At 42.1% G+C, this 19,263-nt stretch overlaps 1 protein-coding gene across 3 annotated transcripts in view; it reads left to right on the top strand.

Annotated features, from left to right (window-relative positions):
* Positions 1-7,275: 7,275 nt before the first annotated feature.
* Positions 7,276-19,263, top strand: part of inpp4b (inositol polyphosphate-4-phosphatase type II B) — a 367,851-nt gene continuing 355,863 nt past the window's right edge. For 2 of the 3 annotated variants that reach the window (XM_072678527.1, XM_072678526.1), the window contains exon 1: positions 7,276-7,369. The gene's annotated coding sequence lies outside the window, so the exon portion shown is untranslated. The remainder of the gene's footprint in view (positions 7,370-19,263) is intronic. The other variant, XM_072678528.1, reaches the window with a different exon arrangement.

The following is a 19,263-nucleotide window of genomic DNA, read 5'->3' as shown; positions in this document are numbered from 1 at the left end:
CAACTGAACAAACCATTTGGATGCTGAAATGGGTCTTTTGACTAGGTAAAGGGTGGAGCCCTTCTGTAAATAATTTGATATAGAAGCTTTTAAAATAATGGTTTTGTATGGTGCCAAAAGGGGTAGGGAAAAGTCAAAGAACCCTTTTCTAGTATTATACAGAACCCTTTTTACTTATATATGTAATATTATAATACAGAATATTCTTACAACAGTGTAGAAATAAGCTAAGCTAAGGGTATTTTCTGAGTAACAGTGAAGCACTTTTGCAAGTTGCTCTGAAAAAGAGTGTCGGCTAGGGGCCTTCAGTGTAAATGTAAATGCTTTTTTTGCAGCTTTATGACTGTTGACAGAAGTAGCTAAATATATCCTGAAGTATTTAGACAGATCATGTCCTTTCTGCCCAGATTCAGTCAAATGCTGCCAAATTGATTGAAAGGTGCTTAACAGTACAGATTGACGATGACCTAAAACATGGAATATTCTTAAGTAGCAGAGTCACTTACCTGACCTTAACCCAATTAAACAGGCTTTTTACTTTATAGGAAAAAACTAAACAGAAAACTAACAGAAAGACCCCAAACAAGCAGCACCTGAAGGCGGCTGCAGGAAAGTATGCTTATTTACTGCCACGTATTAAAATTAATGCTTATAAATTGTATTGTTTGTTTGTCCAATTGTTTTTAAGCTGGTGAAAATAGAGGGATTGTAGTTCCTAAACAGTTATATCAACTAAATCAACATGATGGTCTCACATAAAACCGTCCATATAGGTTGATTGTTCCACTCAACAAATACGTTCCATTTGGTCATTTTTTCACCCATCCACTGGTGGCGCTGTTGAGCAAATTACTCACTAACACACACCACCCATTTGTCATGCACTCGAAGAAGAATTGAGAAAACAAATCAGCCATGGGAGATAATGTTGGGGAGAATTCTGCTGTTCAACTTTTTGGAGTTTATCCAAAATAATTTATGGGCCAACATCTACAATGGTAAGGATTCTTTATTTCACTGTGGTCAATGTTAGGTTAGGAATAAGGTTAGGTTCATGTGTAGGCTTAGATGTAGGTTAAGGTTATGTTTAGCTGTTAAATCAAATTACATTTCCCCTTAGTTGCAGTAACATTGGGTTTGACGAGTCAACCTTCAGTCGTAAGTCGACACCAAGAGAATAGCCTGTAGTATTTTCTTCACCACTAGGTCACATTTCCTCTGGGACGTTCCACAAGACGACTCTAATCTAACCTAAACCTTAAATCTAACTCCAAAAATCAGCTTAACTTTACCCTTGAAATCAACCCTAAATCCTAACATCTATGTTACAGGACAGTCTGGGAGCAGACCCAAGTGCAGAGAGGAAAGCCTGTGAGGACAAGCCTTAATGTGTAATGTAATGTGGCTGTGGGTGCTTTTGTGTACTGTTGGAGAACAGTTGCAGTTTGAACCAGCAACCCTGGAAATGGAGGTCCAACACCTTACCACTGCACCACCAGCAAGCACAGGCAACTGGTGGAGTTGCACCCCTTAAAACAATGAAATAAAAAAGGCGGGAAAACAAAGGAGACACCAAGATGGCGCAGCTCAGACTTAGGACAGTTAACACTAAAACTAATGCACCTCTCTCTCTGAAGAGGGAACACCCGCTACAAAGGTGTGACAGAGACATGCCGTTTGTCAAAGCCTTAAATTCTTGACCACCAGGTGTGTCTGGTTGGCACTGATTACCCCTAAGATCTCTAGGGATTGGTGTCCCCTTGGGTAACGGTGTCTCGCTGCCGTCGCCCTCTGCTGATAGGTGGCGGCAGACACTGACCCCTTACAATCTAACCCAGTGGTGCAGTGGTGGATCAGCGGTTAGAATGCTGGGTTATTGATAACAGGGTTGTGGGTTCGATTCCAGAGCTTGGCAAGCAGCCACTGTTTGGCCCTTGAGTAAGGCCCTTTACCCTCTCTGCTCCCCAGGTGCTGGAGTTGGCTGCCCACTGCTCTGTGTGTGTGTGTGTACTCACTGCCCCTAGTTCACTAGTGTGTGTGTGTGTTCACTACCACAGATGGGTTAAATGCGGAGGACACATTTTGCTGTACAGTGACCAATACATGCACCTTTACATTAAACCTAACCCTGAAAACCCTGGTTACGGTAAGGGTTAGCAATGGGCCATTTTACAAGACGAGAAAAAACAACCAGTGTGGAGGTTTCCAATAAAAGACTAGGCTGGAGACAAAATATAAAAAAGTCACACTGTCCAAATATTTATGTACCTGACTGTATGTGTGCAAGAACACATGCCTGTGTGTTCTCATAGGGATCACTTTGCTTGGACACTCACTTGAGATGAAGAGTGACGCCGATGAATCACTGCATTGCCTCACAATCTTCTCGCTCCACATGGAGGTCTGACCTTTCGCAGTAAAGCCCAGCTTGCACGCACCCAGCCTTGGCTTTAACGGAGTATGCACTGCATGGACTCCTGGGAAATGTAGGCGCCAGCTTCAGGAAGACAGGGGGACTGTTTTCATGGATGAGCAATGAGGCATTATTGCTCCCTCCCTCTCTGCGCTTTATCAGAGAAGCGGATGGTCCTGCCACACCTGCATTGTGCGGGAGCTTATTGAGCTCAGCAGAAGGGCATTCTGGGGAGGCGTGAAGCCTGTCAGCCGCCGCTGCCTCGCACCATTGCGTTCAGCCAGAGTGAATGGGCTTTTCCGAGGATTGTCAGCGGATAGGATGAGATGTGTGAAGTGGGAGCTGAGAGTTATTTTGTGGCTGAGTAAGCGTGATTCCTCTCTTCCTGATCGACTCTGAGCCCGGAAACACTCTGCTGCGGCCGTGATTGAGTCGTGAGCGCGTCGACAGGATGATCCGGACAGGAGAAAGTTTATTCCAAACAAATAAACTAGTAATAGGGGTGACAGTTACACATTTGTGCAGCAATTGTGCGGCACTCACAGATAAACAGGCAGATCAAACAAGGCAGGAGTGCTGAGTAAAGCCTCTGTGTTTCTGTACAGCCTCTCGTCCTAATCCCTGTGCATATTGAAGGAAATTTTGAGACATTGTTTAATCATCTGCCTGATGTAGTACACACTCTCCCATGCTAATGTACATAGTGAAGCGTGATCAGCCTCTCGTCTGCCTATGTCTGTTTTTGATTAATGGATTGCATTAACAATCCCTAGGCATTGTGGAGGCAGAGGAATATGATGAGACTATTTAACTTCCTGTATTTGGACGTACTGGACTGATCAGACTGAAGGGCCGCATTCACAGTCCGCCCTATTAGAAACTTGTACATCCACTCAGTGGCCACTTTACTGGAAACACCTGCCTTGTAATTCCACTCACTGGCCACTTTATTAGAAACTCCTACCTAGGATGTCCACTCACTGTCCACTTCATTAGAAACCCCTACCTTATACTTCAACTTGCTGGCCACTTTATTAGAAACTCCTACCTTGGACGTTCACTCACTGGCCACTTTATTAGAAACACCTACCTTGTACTTACACTTACTGGCCACTTTATTAGAAACACCTACCTTATACTTCAACTTGCTGGCCACTTTATTAGAAACTCCTACCTAGGATGTCCACACATTGGCCACTTTTTTAAAACCCCTTTTTTATACTTTCACTTACTGGCCACTTTATTAGAAACACCTACCTTGGACGTCCACTCACTGGCCACTTTATTAGAAACACATAACTTGAATGTCCACTCACTGTCCACTTCATTAGAAACACCTACCTTATACTTCAACTTGCTGGCCACTTTATTAGAAACTCCTTCCTAGGATGTCCACTCATTGGCCACTTTATTAAAACCCCTTTTTTATACTTTCACTTACTGGCCACTTTATCAGAAACACCTACCTTGAACTTTCACTCACTGGTCACTTTATAGGAATTCCCTACCTTATACATTCACTCACTGGCCACTTTATTAGAAACATCTACATTATGCTTCTACTTGCTGGACACTTTATTAGAAACCCCTCCTTTGGATGTCCACTCATTGGCTAATTTATTTTTACCCATTTTTTAAACTTCCACATACTGGCCACTTTATTAGAAACACCTTTCTTACACTTCCACTCACTGGCCACTTTATTAGAAACACCTAAATTATACTTTCACTCACTGGCCACTATATTAGAAACAGCAACATTGGACGTCCACTATCTGGCCTTATACTTCAACCTACTGGTCACTTTGTTAGAAACACCTTTCTTCCATATCCACTGAATGTCCACGTTATTAGAAACTCCTACCTTGGACATCCACTCACTGGCCACTTTATTAGAATCCCCTAGGTTATACTTTCATTCACTGGTCACTATATTAGAAACACCTTTCTTCCACGTCCACTCACTGTCCACTTTATTAGAAACACCTACCTTGAACTTTCACTCACTGGCCACTTTATAGGAATTCCCTACCTTATGCGTCTACTTGCTGCCCACTTAGAAATAGCAACCTTGGACGTCCACTTACTGGAAACTTCATTAAAAAACCCTGCCTTATACTTCAACATACTGGTCACTTTATTAGAAACACCTTTCTTCCATTTCCACTCACTGGCCACTTTATTGGAACTCCCTACCTTGGACGTCCACTCACTGGTCACTTTGTTGGAACTCTCTACCTTGGACGTCCACTCATTGGCCACTTTAATAAAACCGCTTTTTTATATTTTCACATACTGGCCACTTTATTAGAAACACCTTTTTTATACTTTCACTCTCTGGCCACTTTATTAAAATCCCTAACTTATGCTTCTGCTCACTGGCCACTTTATTAGAAACCCCTGCTTTATACTCCCACTGACATACTTTCAGAAGATGGGTACACATCTGTACACTAATAAGATAGAGGAGCTACAGAGGAGAGGATTTTAACAAAGTGGCCAGCGACAGTATTCAGTATAGTCATTTTTTAATGGAAAAATTCCACTAAAGAACTTTACCATCCTCTCATAAGCGCCCAGTGCATCAAAGTTTAATACACGTCTAATAACTGTTATGTTCTGCGCTTTATTAGTTATTCTGAACTTCCACTAAACTTCTCCCCCATTCATCATTCCATGTTCGTTTGAAAAGGAAGCTGAAGTTGTAATTCAGGAGAGCTGTAATACAATATGTGTGCGGCTCAGAAGCTGTCAGAAGTTCAGGCTTTGATGAGCTGAGCTGCAGCAGTGCAGGCAGAACACGGTTCCTCCATCTGCGGATGAGGATAAAGAAGTGGCTCGTAGGTGTTGTTGTTTTATTTGTTTTCCACGCTCAGCGTGACACGACCAGGGGAGAGTTTTCCTTCTCCTCTTCATTATGACTTCCCTTTGATATCGGGGCTTCTTAGCAAAGGCCTGAAGTCTTCCATTACTGCGAGTCATCGCTGCCTCGCGCTACGCCAACAGGCTGCGGTGTCAGGGAGGCCTTAGCTGGGCTTCTTTTGGATGGAATGTTTTTATTGCCTTCAGCAGCAGAAATGTTCCCGTCTTCATCCCGATTGGTTTTCTTGTTTTGATTATTTGCTACCCCGGCAAGCAGGAGGCAAAACAACAGGAAACAGGCAGGGCATGGAAATGTGACTTCAGTCCAAATACATAGAACAAGAATGTGTAGTCAGCTTGGAGGTAGGTTGGTGGTGTTTGCGTTCTCATGCAATGTCTGTCAACTCTGAGAGACGTCGGGTCAGATAACCTGACTGAGGTCCATCCTTTTAAACCATTACAGCTCCCTATAGCTGCTTGATACACCACATGGACACAAGTATTGGGACACCTACCTGTTCATTCCTTGTTTCATCTGAAATCAATGATATAAAAAAACTGATGGAGTAGCGGTCTCTACTGTCCAGAAAGGAAGACTTTCTAGATTTTGGAGGAGCATTGCTCTAAAGATTTGATTGCATTCAGTGACGAGAGTGTTAGTGAAGTCAGGATGAAGTCAGGATGATCACTGCCCCGCCTCATCTCCAACTCCCTAACTCATCCCAAAAGTACTGGTTGGAGCCCTACGTTCATTCCAGAGAACACAGGTGCACTGCTCCACAGCTCATAGCTGGGGGCTTTATACCCCTCTAGCCAAGACCTAGGCCCATATCTTCATAGATTCATGGTCATTTGTGAATTTCATGTTCATTTGCACATCTATACCAGCAATGGGTGCAACTTAAAGTAGCTGAATATACTGATTAGAAGAGGTGTCCATAAACATTTGGCCATAACATGTGGGTTGATGCAGCTTGATGCAGCGATGGCTTACAAAAAAGCATAAACTGTAAGTTCTGCAGGAGGCATCAGCAGCCTACTTTTAATGGAGTCTTATGACCTTCAGCATTTCTGGTCTCCCAGGATGTGGGGTGGTGTATTGTGTACAGGCGATATTAAAGACTTTTAAATGTTGAAGGCTTTTAATTGGTGACTCCAGTTTACTACAGTTACATTAGATCAATATTAATCAGGTCTCCCCCAACACACACAATGCTACCAAGCAAGGAGGGGGACAGGTAGCATGTGCTTCCTCTAAGAAATATGAAGCGCCACCATGTCTTTTCCAACCGCAAAATACAATGAATAGCACTGGACAGCTGAATGTGCTTGGAGGAGAACACTAAACTGGCCAATTCTGCTCATTAGACCTAGTAATGACAACAACAGTGATAAGGGTAGAAAGAGGATCATCCTACCCACTCAAAGGGACTACAGTTGTGCTCTCTTGGACTCCTAGCTATGGATGGCTGGGATCTCCCAACAACAGTGTCAATGCTTAGACAATTGCGCCACTTGAAAAGCCCTTAAAAAGCAATTATTTTTATATTATTAACATATTACTTTATTTTAGAATGAATACTGTCCTTTTAGTCTCCCCTCACAACAACAGGTCAAAATCTTAAACAACACTTGGGAGCCTCATCTTGACCATTTTCTTAAAAGAAAGTTTTAAAAGTGTGGAAAAGCTTAGAAAAATTGATATTGATATTTTATTTCCATATGAACCTTGAAAAAAAACCCTCCCACTTACAAAAGCCCTGTAACTTGTGCATTATTTTCCCTTCTTCAGCAGCCAGTGGTCCTCCTCCAGCTTGACTTTTCCTCCCACCTCCGCTCCATTAGTGCTGAGAGGTTAATTTTAGCGCCTCTGTATCTCTACACACCATCTGCGCTCGCCAATTAGAAATTAGCCCGGGCTGCTGGCGCTGCCAGGGGGGCCTGAAAGGCCGGGTGATGGCCCTCGCTCTGATTCCTCTTTTATTTATGTCCTCCAGGAGCAGCAGCCTTGGGCCTGAGGGGGATGGACCTGCAGTGATGGCTGCGCCGCTGGTGATGGAGATCACAGCAACTCAGCACACCAGCGCTGAATAGGTAAGCTGATTGAAGCTGAAAGGCTGGAGGTTTTCAATAGGTCTAAAGACATTTACGCAATGGATTAGAGCATTTTGGAAAGTAGGAAGGAACAGTCTCAGCAAAATGGCTTTAATGTGGTACTGATAAAAGGGTTCTTGGACTAAATGGCCACATTCACCAGTATCCTCCTAAGAAATTGATGGAACCATTTAGTTAAGGGTATCTGCATAGGGGCTTCATAACACATTCTTAAGCATTGAATAATGTTTTTATAAAGCAATACTTATGCTATATATAATTATATACTTATACCTGGCATAAGATGTTTTATGAAATAAATGAGATGATCAATATACATATTTATGCCAGCATTCTCAAGATGACATAAGTGTTTTATGACATTGTATTGATATATAGGAAAATATGCATGGAAACCATTCCCTCCTGTCAATGGTATAAATACTAGAGCTGCATGGTATTATTATTATTATTATTATTATTATTATTATTATTATTATTATTATTCAATATATATTGTGATAAATTGTAAAAATATCAAATAATTTTTTTAATATGTTTGGGATAAGCTGTGGAGTTGGAGAGGAGGAGAGTGATCATCTAACATACACATCCATCATCCAACTCACTGCCACTCTTGTCACTTAATGCAATGTTCCAAAATCTAGTAGAAAGCCTTCTCTGAACAGTAGATATAGTTGCTCTAACAAAATTTCTTAACAGCCTTGATTTCAGAGAAAAGGAAAATGGACGAGCAGGTGTCCGAATACTTTTGTCCATATAATAGTGACATGAAAGTGACATTCAAGCCATGCTGTGAAACATAGAACAGGTCACAACGTGGATTGAGCTTTATCACTGCAGTCCCTGCATAAACCTGTTTCTGGAAGTAATCTAATTTTGAACATCTTCACCACCATGTTCTCATATCTCATATCCTGTATGCGTCCCACAGATCCTCTAAATCTTTTTCTGACTGATGTCTGATTTTCCCCATCAGTAACTGGGGTATCTTCTGCATCTGTCCTCTGGATGATCCCAGTGCCTCTGGGGATCTGTTTAATCATCCTTGTAAACTTGTCCTACTTGTATCCTAAGTGAATTATCCATTACAGCCTAGCGGAGAATGGGTTCACCTTAAAGCTTTGGTTTCTCTGGTTTCTCTCTTCCTTTTTTTCTACAAATAATCCTGCATCCTAAACTGAAAATCAAAGAAAAGAGGTGGATAAAGCAGTGGAATTGCAACAATAGTGGACAAGAGAGAAACTGAATGGCAACAAAGACCTATAGCGCCAGGTATATGGGCCTACAGCTACCCCAGCCACGTTCTGCTATGTTCTTTCAGTCTGATCTCACTAAAGCACTAACCTGTACTTTAGCTATTTCAAAGGCCAGGTCTTGTGGTGTTTTATTGTACACGTTTTGCTGAAGTGTATTCTCTGTTTGTTATTGTTTGGAACTTTTCAGGAAGTTTTGTTCCCTCAGTGTCTGCTGCCTAAATTACAGCCCTGTTGGTGCTGGCTCAACCCTGATACGGCACAGTACAATTTTCATGTTGGCTTTTAGCCTCCAGTTCGCCAAGCTGCAGTGGCTCAGCCTGATGTGTGCTAGTGAGTGTGTGTGTCGAGGGTGTGGAGGTGAGGGACTCTGAGGACTTCAAAGCTGTCTGAGCTGTTTTTCCAAGCACAAGACCTGAAGAAATGAGCAAGAGATAGAGAGAGAGAGAGTGTTTGAGAGGGTGGAGAGGGTGATTGAAGCAAGAGTGAGATATTCTAGGAGGTTGGGAAGATGGAGATGAAGATGAAGAGGTGCAGTTAAGGTAGAAACACAAGGATAACTGAGAAGAGGAGAACAACAGTGGTGAGATGTTCTTCAAGTTTGTCTCTCAAGCCATGGTTGAGAGACAATACTGGGGAAGTTAAGAGAATGTGCAATATTTCTAACATGATGATAAATCAATAGCCGCCCTACCTGCATCTTGTGAGAAGGTAGAGGAGCATACAGTTGGGTCGTGACAAGCTTGGCTGGGAAGACTGATTGAGGCACTCTGTAGCCTACAGATATTACACACAGGCTCCAGGGCACACAGCTGCAATATTGCATTTGAGCAGTGAGCTATTGGGAATGTTGAGGAGGGTGATGGCCTGTAGTAAATTCTCCTGGGTCTAAAGCACTCTCAGGTGATTACTATCATTGCTCTTGGTTAAGGTCTTCACCAAGCAAAGGAGCGGAGAACTGTCCAGCTTTTTACAAAATCTCAGAGCTTAAATCTTCCTAAATTTATTCCCGAAAAAATGTCTTCATAGTCCTGAGATTTGTGATGTGCTTTTTAAAACCGCAGAAATGTTCACAGCCACACTAGATGTCCAAATGTTTTGTGGACACCTCTTCTAAGGAACGAACACATCCTGTCTAGTCCCAGAACAGAAGTATTGCCAGTATCTCGCTGGAGCAGATAAACAGAACCTATTGGCTCCATGTCTAATGCCAGGCTTGCGCTAAAAGGAGCACTGAGCTGTGGAGAACCAATGTTCTCTAGAAGTATGGGACTTCATCCAATAATTTTGGGATGATATAGGGAGTTTGGGATGAGGTAGACTGGTGATCATCCAACATCTTGCACCTCACTTACACTCTTGTAGCTTGAATGCAATCAAATCTTTACAACAATGTCCCAAAATGTAATGCAAAGCCTTTCCTGGACAGTAGAGACAGTTTCTCCAGGACAAACTATTTTTAATATCCTTGATTTTGAAAGAAACAAAGAATGAGTAGGTGTCTCAATACTTTTGTCCATATTGAATAAGTCACTCTATGTAAGGGTTTCAGTCAAATGCTGTAAATGTAAATGAGTGTGATCTCTAATTAAGCCAGAGATATTTGGCTGAGAGTCAAAAGAGCCTAATTGGCCTCAAGTTGGGCAGGACGGCCTTCTTCAACTAGATTTTGGCTAATGTGGGAATCTGACAGAACATCACAATACCAATATTTACTGGGGTTCTTTAAGGGATGCCATGGAAGAAACACTTTTGGTTCCATAAACCTTTATACAAGAATACGCTTCTTTAAGACTTTTTTTAGGAGGTTCTTCACACTTACTTACTACACTTTACAACCATCCCTATTATAAAATGGTTCTTTATGGAACCAAAAGTGGTTCCTCTATGGCATCGCTCAAAGAACCATTTGTAGCACCTTTATATTATTATAATAGTGTAAGCCAAGCTTTTAATGCAGCCAGAAGAAACCAACTGGCCTTGCTTTGAGATATCCCGAGTGTGACCTACCTTAGTACTGACCTCTCCATTCATCCAATGCTCTTTTCCTCAATGTGATCTTTTCCACTAGGGGGCACTATCTGAATGCCCACCACTTAGATAGAAGATAACATTGAAATCCCACCTGAAGCCAAATTGTTGTAGTGTTCAGACTAGCCACCTGTACCATTCACCTCTATGGGCTTTAGCACCATTCACTATCCTGTATAGAACACTACACTCTTAAAAAGAAATGTTCTTCAAGGTGGTTCTGTGGAGATTCAGTAGAAGAACCATTTCTCTCTATATTACAAACATGGTTCTTTGTGGAACCTCAAATGGTTCTTCTATGGCAACACATTATTTTAAATAAATTGATTGTAAAAAGCTCTGGAAATCTTGACCTAGAACCTAGAAGAACTAGGTTGCACACTATGAATTGGATATAGGCTGAGAAATAGACAGGGTGTAATTCCTTTTCGTTCATCTGACCTTTTTTGACTGCTTAACAGAGTGAGCCTTGACCTCTTTAGCTGAAGTGTGGAGGGCTTGGGATCACTGCTGCATAAACAGAGCCGTTTTTTCACCCTGATGACCTCTCTCAGTATTACCATTCTATCCCATTACAGAGCTCGCTGAATCATTATTCCCTTTATTAAAACATATTGGCCAAGCTCTGCAGTGGAGAGAAGGAATAGGCCTGTGTAAATGGCGGCTGGCGTGCTCTCTCAATTAGACGAGCTCCTCCAGCCTTCGTTCCCAATAATTACCTTCCTCTGTGTTTCTCTCTCTTAATGGTAAGTCAATGCCATTGACAGCACAGGCTTTACAAGGAACGTCTTGCCGCCAGTTCAATGAAGCTATATTTGTCTGTGCAGATGAACTGCAGAGTAAAACCGGAGGTGAAGACTTAAAAAATGATTCAGTGGGGAAAATAGTTTACAGCTGGGGGCTTTCGAGATGGAATTTGTACTTTTTGGCTTGTTGATTGGGTTTATTCTGATTTAGTTGGTAATTGACTTTGATTATTATGTTTTTGGTGTTTAATCTGTAGGGTACTAGTGATGGAGTTTAATCTGTAGGGTTTTGGTGATGGAGTCTAATCTGTATGGTTTAGGTCATTGAGTTTCATCTCTTAGGTTTATCCTGATGGTGTTTGAAATTGGGTTTTGTGTTATTGTGATTGATAACTAACTGGTGACGGAGTTTGATCTCTGTGGTTTTGGTGATGAAGTTTCATCCCCCTAGTTCTCTTTGGTCTGGTGGTTTAGTCTAGCATGCCTATTTTTGGCTTCTTGCATCTTTGTTACATCTTGATGATATATATAGAAACAATGGCAGTTTCAGGTGAAGTTCTCTCAAAGACTGTCAGTGTCTGGCAAGGTTTCAGTGGTCCAGTCAGGATCAGTGCGGCAGTGGAGCTGCTTGATGGCATGCTGGAGTGAGTGTTGAATTTTAAAGAGCCCTGAGCGTTGCTTGGATTGGTAAATCTGAGATAGAATAGTGGTGCTCTGAATTGAATAGCTAAAAAGACCGTATTTGCCCCCATCTTTTCTTTTTTAGCATTCATTTAAGCTTTCCCTTCCTGTTCTCTGTGCCATATCTTTTTAGCATGCCTTTGAGCTCTCTTTCTCTCTCTCTCTCTCTCTCTCTCTCTCCATTTTCCTCGTCCAGGCCTTTATTGATCTCTGTCCTTTGCTTCTATCGGTCTGGCCTTAATCAGACACATATTGCTTTACAAGGAACAGATCTGAATGTTAAGATGTAGAGTGGACTGTATGAACCTTTGTGTTTAAGTCTGTGTGTCTGTGTGTGTTTGATTAATCACAGTTCATCTCAAATAGTCTCAATCCTCAGTGTGTTTCAGTGTACACTTTAAAATATATGGTTATTTAAGAAGATAAAGCTATGATATTAACCATATATAACATTATATATAACACACATTATAAAGGCATATGTCTCTTTGTCTTTTGCCATGTCCTCTATGGCATTTATGGCCTCCATGCCTCTCTATAGGAAATGTATAAGGTAGAGATTCAGCTCCCGATGTGTAAAGTATTGCTAATGGCTGGTAGCTTAAATTTTTCCGCTTTCAACTTTACTGACCAGCTGATGTTGGTCAAGCTGGTTAAGCTGGTTGACCAGCTTAATTCTTGACCAGGATAGGGTATGTTTTCACTTGAGCTTGATGCTTTAGCTGGTCTACAAGCATGATCAACCTAACTATGGTAAGGAACAAGCTAGTCCAAGCTGGCTGACCAGTATGACCAGCATGACCACACCAGCTTGGTCAAGTTGGTCATGGTGATACACCAGCTAAACCATCAAAGTCAACCACCTTGACCACGAAGAACCAGCTTATTCTATCAAAAAAACTAGTGGCCAGCAAAAATTGGTCTTGAGCTGGATTGTCAGCAATGCTATGTTTATCATGGCCCCTTTGCTACAGTTTGTTGTCCAGAGCTATGTCCAGAAGTTCATAGTTTCAGAGGAGAATTGGATTTTGCTCATAACACGACTTTCTCAGGTGCAAAAAAATGTGTTATCACTAAACCCTCTTCATAAAATGAAACTGGTGTGTAAGCAGCGAAGATGTGGGTGGTACACTATATTGCCAAAAGTATTTGCTCGCCTGCCTTCGCACGCATATGAACTGGAGTGACATCCCATTCTCAATCCATACGGTTTAATTAATGTTGGGCCACCTTTTGCAGCTATAATACCTTCAACTTTTCTGGGAAGGTTTTCCACAAGGTTTAGGAGTGTGTTTATGGGAATTCTTGACCATTCTTCCATAAGCAGATGAGGTGAGGAGGCCTGGCTCACAGTCTCTGCTCTAATTCATCCCAAATGTGTTCTAATGAGTTGAGGTCAGGACTCTGTGCAGGCCCATCAAGTTCTTCTACACCAAACTCGCTTATCCATGTCTTTATGGACCTTGCATTGTGCACTGGTGCGCAGTCATGTTGTTTCTTTCACTAGAACTAAGGGGCTGAACCCAACTCCTGAAAGACAACACACCATAATCCCCCCTCCACCAAACTTTACACTTGGCACAATGCAGTCAGCCAAGTACCGTTCTCCTGGCAACCGCCAAATCCAGACTCGTCCATCGGATTGCCAGATGGAGAAGCGTGATTCATCACTCCAGAGAACACATTTCCACTGCTCTAGAGTCCGGTGGCAGCGTGCTTTACACCACTGCATCCATGCTTTGCATTGTGCTTGGTGATGTGAGGCTTGGAGGCGGCTTCTCGGACATGGAAACCAATTCCATGAAGTTCTCTACGCACTGTTCTTGAGCTAATCTGAAAGCCACATGAAGTTTGGAGGTCTGGTTGACTCTGCAGTAAGTTGGCGACCTCTGCACACAATGCGCCTCAACATCCGCTGACCCCGCTCTGTCATTTTACATGGCCTGTTGCTGTTGTTCCCAATTGCTTTTACTTTATATGTTACAATACCACTGACAGTTGCCTGTGGAATATTTAGTGGCAAGGAAATTTCTAGAGTGGACTTGTTACATAGGTGGCATCCTACCACGCTGGACTTCACTGAGCTCTTGAGAGCGACCCATTCTTTCACAAATGTTCGTAGAAGCAGTCTGCATGTCTAGGTGCTCGGTTTTATACACCTGTGGCCATAGAATTGATTGGAACATCTGAATTCAGTGATTTGGATGGAAAAGGGGAATACTTTGGGAAAAAAAGGGGAATATATTTTGGCAATATAGTGTATCTTGGAGAAGGCACTAACATTATGGGCTTTAGTGTTTTGACAATGTGAATAAATGAAAAGGGCCTAATCACTAGTGCAAAGGAAATTGTGTTTCCTCCAGCTTTTTGGAGGCAAAATGTGCTGTTCTACAAAACAAAGTAGTTTTCAGGGTTTCGGGTGAGCAGTGTTTGAAATTCTGTTAATGTGTGAAGCAGTCAAAATTGAAAAAAAAAATATAATAGATTTCTGTGAGACTCTGATAGTCTGTTTTATTAAATACGAAAACCATCTGTGGCATCAGAAGGTCAGAACAGTAGCTTGTATCTTGTAAGTGTTTAGCAATGGTCGTTCTAAAGCAGTGAAATGTCTGATTAATTTTAACAACAGCCAAATTAAAAGTGCCAGACTCACTTAAACTCATGCCAGGAGCAAAGAATTTTTGATGCTGCTCTGTTGGAGGCAGTTGGATTCAGTAAAAAGTGTTTGTGTTCACGTTGTCATACAACACACTCAGCACACTCAATGAAATTGCTGCCTTATGCATGATGGCCATGTTAAAGGTGCACTCTGGCCAATCAGTCCAGTCTGTTACAAAGCTATCTCACAGGTCTCATCACACAATGTATCTCATCACACCTCCACCTCATACCAACTGTGACCGCTCAGTCACACTGCACCCACCAGTTCACATATTATCCAGTGTCTATATGTAAACAGTAAAACATGTAAACATCTCTATATTTAACAGATTTATATATATATATATATATATATATATATATATATATATATATATATATATAAACGTTTGTAGACATCTGCTCCACCAGAGTTGCTTTCAAGGTAATAATACAACACTTTGTTTTCTCCTTACATTACATTTTAGAACATTTGCTGTGAGGATTTGATGGCATTTAGCCATGAGAGCATACGTGAGGTCATGCACTGATAATGGATGATTAGTTATAGATCAAAATGCCACTCAAATTTATCCCAGGGATATTGGCTCACTAACTCTCATGTCACTGAATGCAATCAAATCCTCACAGCAGTGCTCCCAAATCTAGTAGAAATCCCCTCCTGGACAGTAGAGACAGTTATAATAAACTCTGTCCAAATACTTTTGTCCATATAGACTAGATGTACAATTGTAGACTGTAGCTGTCTCTGTTGACATATGAATTTCATCTTTTGCCCTCTGGCCACAGCACAACCCAACACAGCGGTGACACTCACATGACAGAGACATTTAGCCTTGATGGTGGATAGAATTTAACCCCTTAACCCCTTCAGTGGTCTGTCTGAGGTCCACACTTCGACCAAAATCACAACCTACAGAGTGTGAGGAACTGATGTCACATGTCACACATCACACTGTATTGAAATAAAATACAAACATCTGGATTTGAGGTATGGCGACCAAAACCCAATGTCTGCTAAACATCTTATTGACATATTTCCGCCTATGCAACCCATAACAGATAAGCCCCGCCCACTCATTTTGCAGTTCTTGGGAGTGTTTGCGAATGTGGGATCATTATGAATGAGGCACAATACAGGAGAGCCAATCAGAAGAGAGCTCACTTACTTATACTCTTAATAATAATGACCCCGTCTAAACCTGGTCACTTCCAGTTCAGGAGGCACATATCATAGCAATGTTAATGCAGCCGTCTCATCAAGACACATTCCACAACAAAGACCCATCCCAGAACAACCCAAACACCAGTAATAATTGCAGCACAATAAGCAAACTTGCATATTCGGTCCCACACAGCAATCAGAATGAGCAGAATGTCAGAAGACGCAAGTGCCTACTGAGTGTAAATGCATGTGGTGCATGTGGCCAAAATCCAATCTGAATACAATCCAGATACTAATCAAATGAAGTGACCAGGTGTAAACAGGGTCAAAAGTGCTTTAAAGGGTTCTTTGAGGCAAAGCCGGCCCAAGGCATACAGCTTAGGGTCTCAATGCCATCAGGGGGCGCCCAAGAGCACCAAGATATCATGATAACCAATTTAGATTTTTGGCATTATCAATATCATTGTTGGCACACCAATACTAGGTTAATCAAGTCCTGCTGTTGGCTGTTGCCACTGTTGGGCCAATGCAGATATGCACGGCTTGGGTGGTCGATAAAGGCTCGGGCGCTTTAGTGTATTGCACAATATCTCACTCTTGGCAAATTCCTCTAGGAAAATAATAATAATAAAAAAACGTCAGCTCCAGCCTTGGACATCCTGCTTCCTTTTTTTCTTCTTTTTCTGGCCCAGGGAGAAAGGGAATGGTGCAATATGCAGAGGTGGTTGGAGTTAGGGGACCTGTCGATAAAAGGTGCCTTCCTCACACTTTTGCACATCTGCTCAAAATTTAAAAACCATGGAATTAAACTGGTTAACTTGTTCACTGTAAATGCAGGGTCTTGTCTGCTGATGTTACTGAACACATAAACACCACTCTATGTTTAAAAGTAAAAAAAATCATTAGAATATTTGTACAAATTTTAGAGTTTTGTACCCCTGTAATGTTAAAAACAATAGCCAGAATGACACCAGTATGATGTAGCTGTCAGCCCCTTGGTATCGATTCAGAGCCGCCGCCCATAGGCTCACATAAGGACTACTGCCTTGTTCGGTTCATGTGTTTGGTTCTTTTCAGGTTTCGGTTCATGATTCAGGTTCATTTGTGTTCATGTTTGATTCAAAGTGTCTCGTTTCGTGTTAAACATCTTCATGTGTTTCACCTGAGTCTGGGGGTACTTAAGGAGCCTTGACGCTTAGTTTGAGGCCAAGAATGGCATTGTTTGGAACCTTGAGGTAGCCCGAGGGGTTGCCCCTACTGCTCACGGTGTGTTAAGGCCAGCTTCTGATCTACGTCCTTGTTCGCGAGCAGGCCTCCTGGCCATTCAAGGACTCAGCGAGGCTCGCTCGCTCTCAGCCAAGCTATACCCACGACTCTCGTTCCAGCTCTAGGCAGTTCTAGCCGTTCTTGCCTAGTAGCTGGTCCCCCAGCTAATCCCTTAGTCTCAGGTGTGTTTGTTTTCGCCCTCTCGTTTGTCAAGTTTGTGTTGTGTTCACGTTTATGCCCTTTAGTTTCTGCATCTTTTGCCTTGTTTTGCCCCCTTGTTGTCATGAGTTGTTATTAAACTTGTTGCATTGGACCCATCTCTGTGAGTGTTTATCTCTCTGTGTCTGGCCTAACCCGCCATGACAGTAGCTAATTACAAATAATGCTAATGATAGTGGGTACGTTACACACACAGTGTAGCCAGTGGAATGATGAAGCAGCTGGTGCTGAGGTGAAAATCTGAAAATCTGCTTAGGGCCCCATAAAGGCTTGAGGCGGCCCTGCTTTGAGGGGAGCCATAGAAGAATCTCTTTTGGTTCCATGAAGAATCAAGTTTAAAGGTTTAATTTAAAGGTTCCTCACACACACCTTTGACCCTGTTAACACCTGATCACATGTGCCTACATTCTGGATTGTATCCCTCATGCATCTACACTGGGTAATCAAACACGTCTCCGGTTAGTTGGACTGAGATCCGATCTCTGTGTGGAACAGAACAGCAAATTCGCTTGTTGTGCAACATTTATTACTGGTGTTTTGGTTGTATTGGGAGGAGTTTTGGTTGTTGAATGCATCTAGGAGAGATGGGTGGGTTTACACTGCTATAACATGAGGCTCAAATGCATCTCGGACCACTTCCTGAACTGGTTTGAGTGATGGGACTTGTTTTGATCTGGTTTAGCCTTTTCCACGTAAAATCCTGGTACTTGACGCATAAGGACCAGGTGTAAACAAGGTCTTCATTTTAATAATAAGATAAGATAAATGAGCTCTGTGTGTATATCACGTATAGAGAGGTTGAAAAACGGTCTTGTAGAAATTAATTAAGGCTGTTTTTGAAACCTAAAGCCGTGTGAGCGTTATAAGTGGACCTCAAGGAACATCTAAAATGCAAGACAGATGTAGGATATGGGCTCTTTAATATTAATAGCTGGATAATGAGGCTGTAGTTTTAGGGGTTAACAAATTGATTTAACTCATTAGAGATTTTCTGGACTTTCTTTTAAGAACAACAAAACAGAGCAGCTGATCCATTTTCCACTGAACGCTCAGATGAAGATTTGGGAGCTGAGTGGACGGTCTTTATCATTATTAAATGAGGCAGAGCTCAGGAGAGATGGAGAGAAAGGGGAAGCTGAAACTAGAGGATTAGAGTTTTTCTTTGTTTATACTCAATGAGAATAATTACCACACACACACACACACACACACACTGATAGCTGACTGAGGAGTGTGTTTTGTTGTATTATCTTCAGATCTTACGGTTCTGTTTTGTTTCATCCTTTCATTGAACTTCCTGCAGTTCTTTGAAAAACTCTTTCTCTCTCTTTTTCTGAATGTATACCTCTCTCGCCCTCATTTGTTCTGTCTCTCTCCAGCTGTCTACCTCTGTCTCTCTCTCTCTCTGTCTATCTCTGTCTCTCTCTCTGTCTATATGTCTCTCTCTCTGTCTATATGTCTTTCTCCCTCTCATTCTTTCTCTTTCTCTCTCTCTCTCTCTCTCTCTCTCTCTCTCTCTCTCTCTCTCCCTGTGTCTAGCCTTCCTCTCTTTCTGCATCTACCCTCTCTTTGTCTCTCTCTCTCTGTCTTTCTCTCTCTGCATCTACTCTCTCTCTCTGTCTCTCTCTGTCTGTCTCTCTTTCTCTTTCTGAATGTATACCTCTCTTGCTCTCTCTGTCCCTCACTCCTGCTCATTCTTTCTGTCTCTCTCTCTGTCTACCTGTCTCTATCGCTCTGTCTTTTTCTCTCTCTCCTTGTGCCTTCCTCCCTTTCTGTCTTTCTACGTCTACCCTCTCTTTATGTCCCTCTTTCTGCCTCTCTCTCTCTCTCTCTCTCTCTCTCTCTCTC

The sequence above is a fragment of the Salminus brasiliensis genome, chromosome 4 (genome assembly GCF_030463535.1).
Source record: "Salminus brasiliensis chromosome 4, fSalBra1.hap2, whole genome shotgun sequence".
Classification (NCBI taxonomy): Eukaryota; Metazoa; Chordata; class Actinopteri; order Characiformes; family Bryconidae; genus Salminus; species Salminus brasiliensis.
This window is presented reverse-complemented; position numbering and strand designations above follow the sequence as displayed.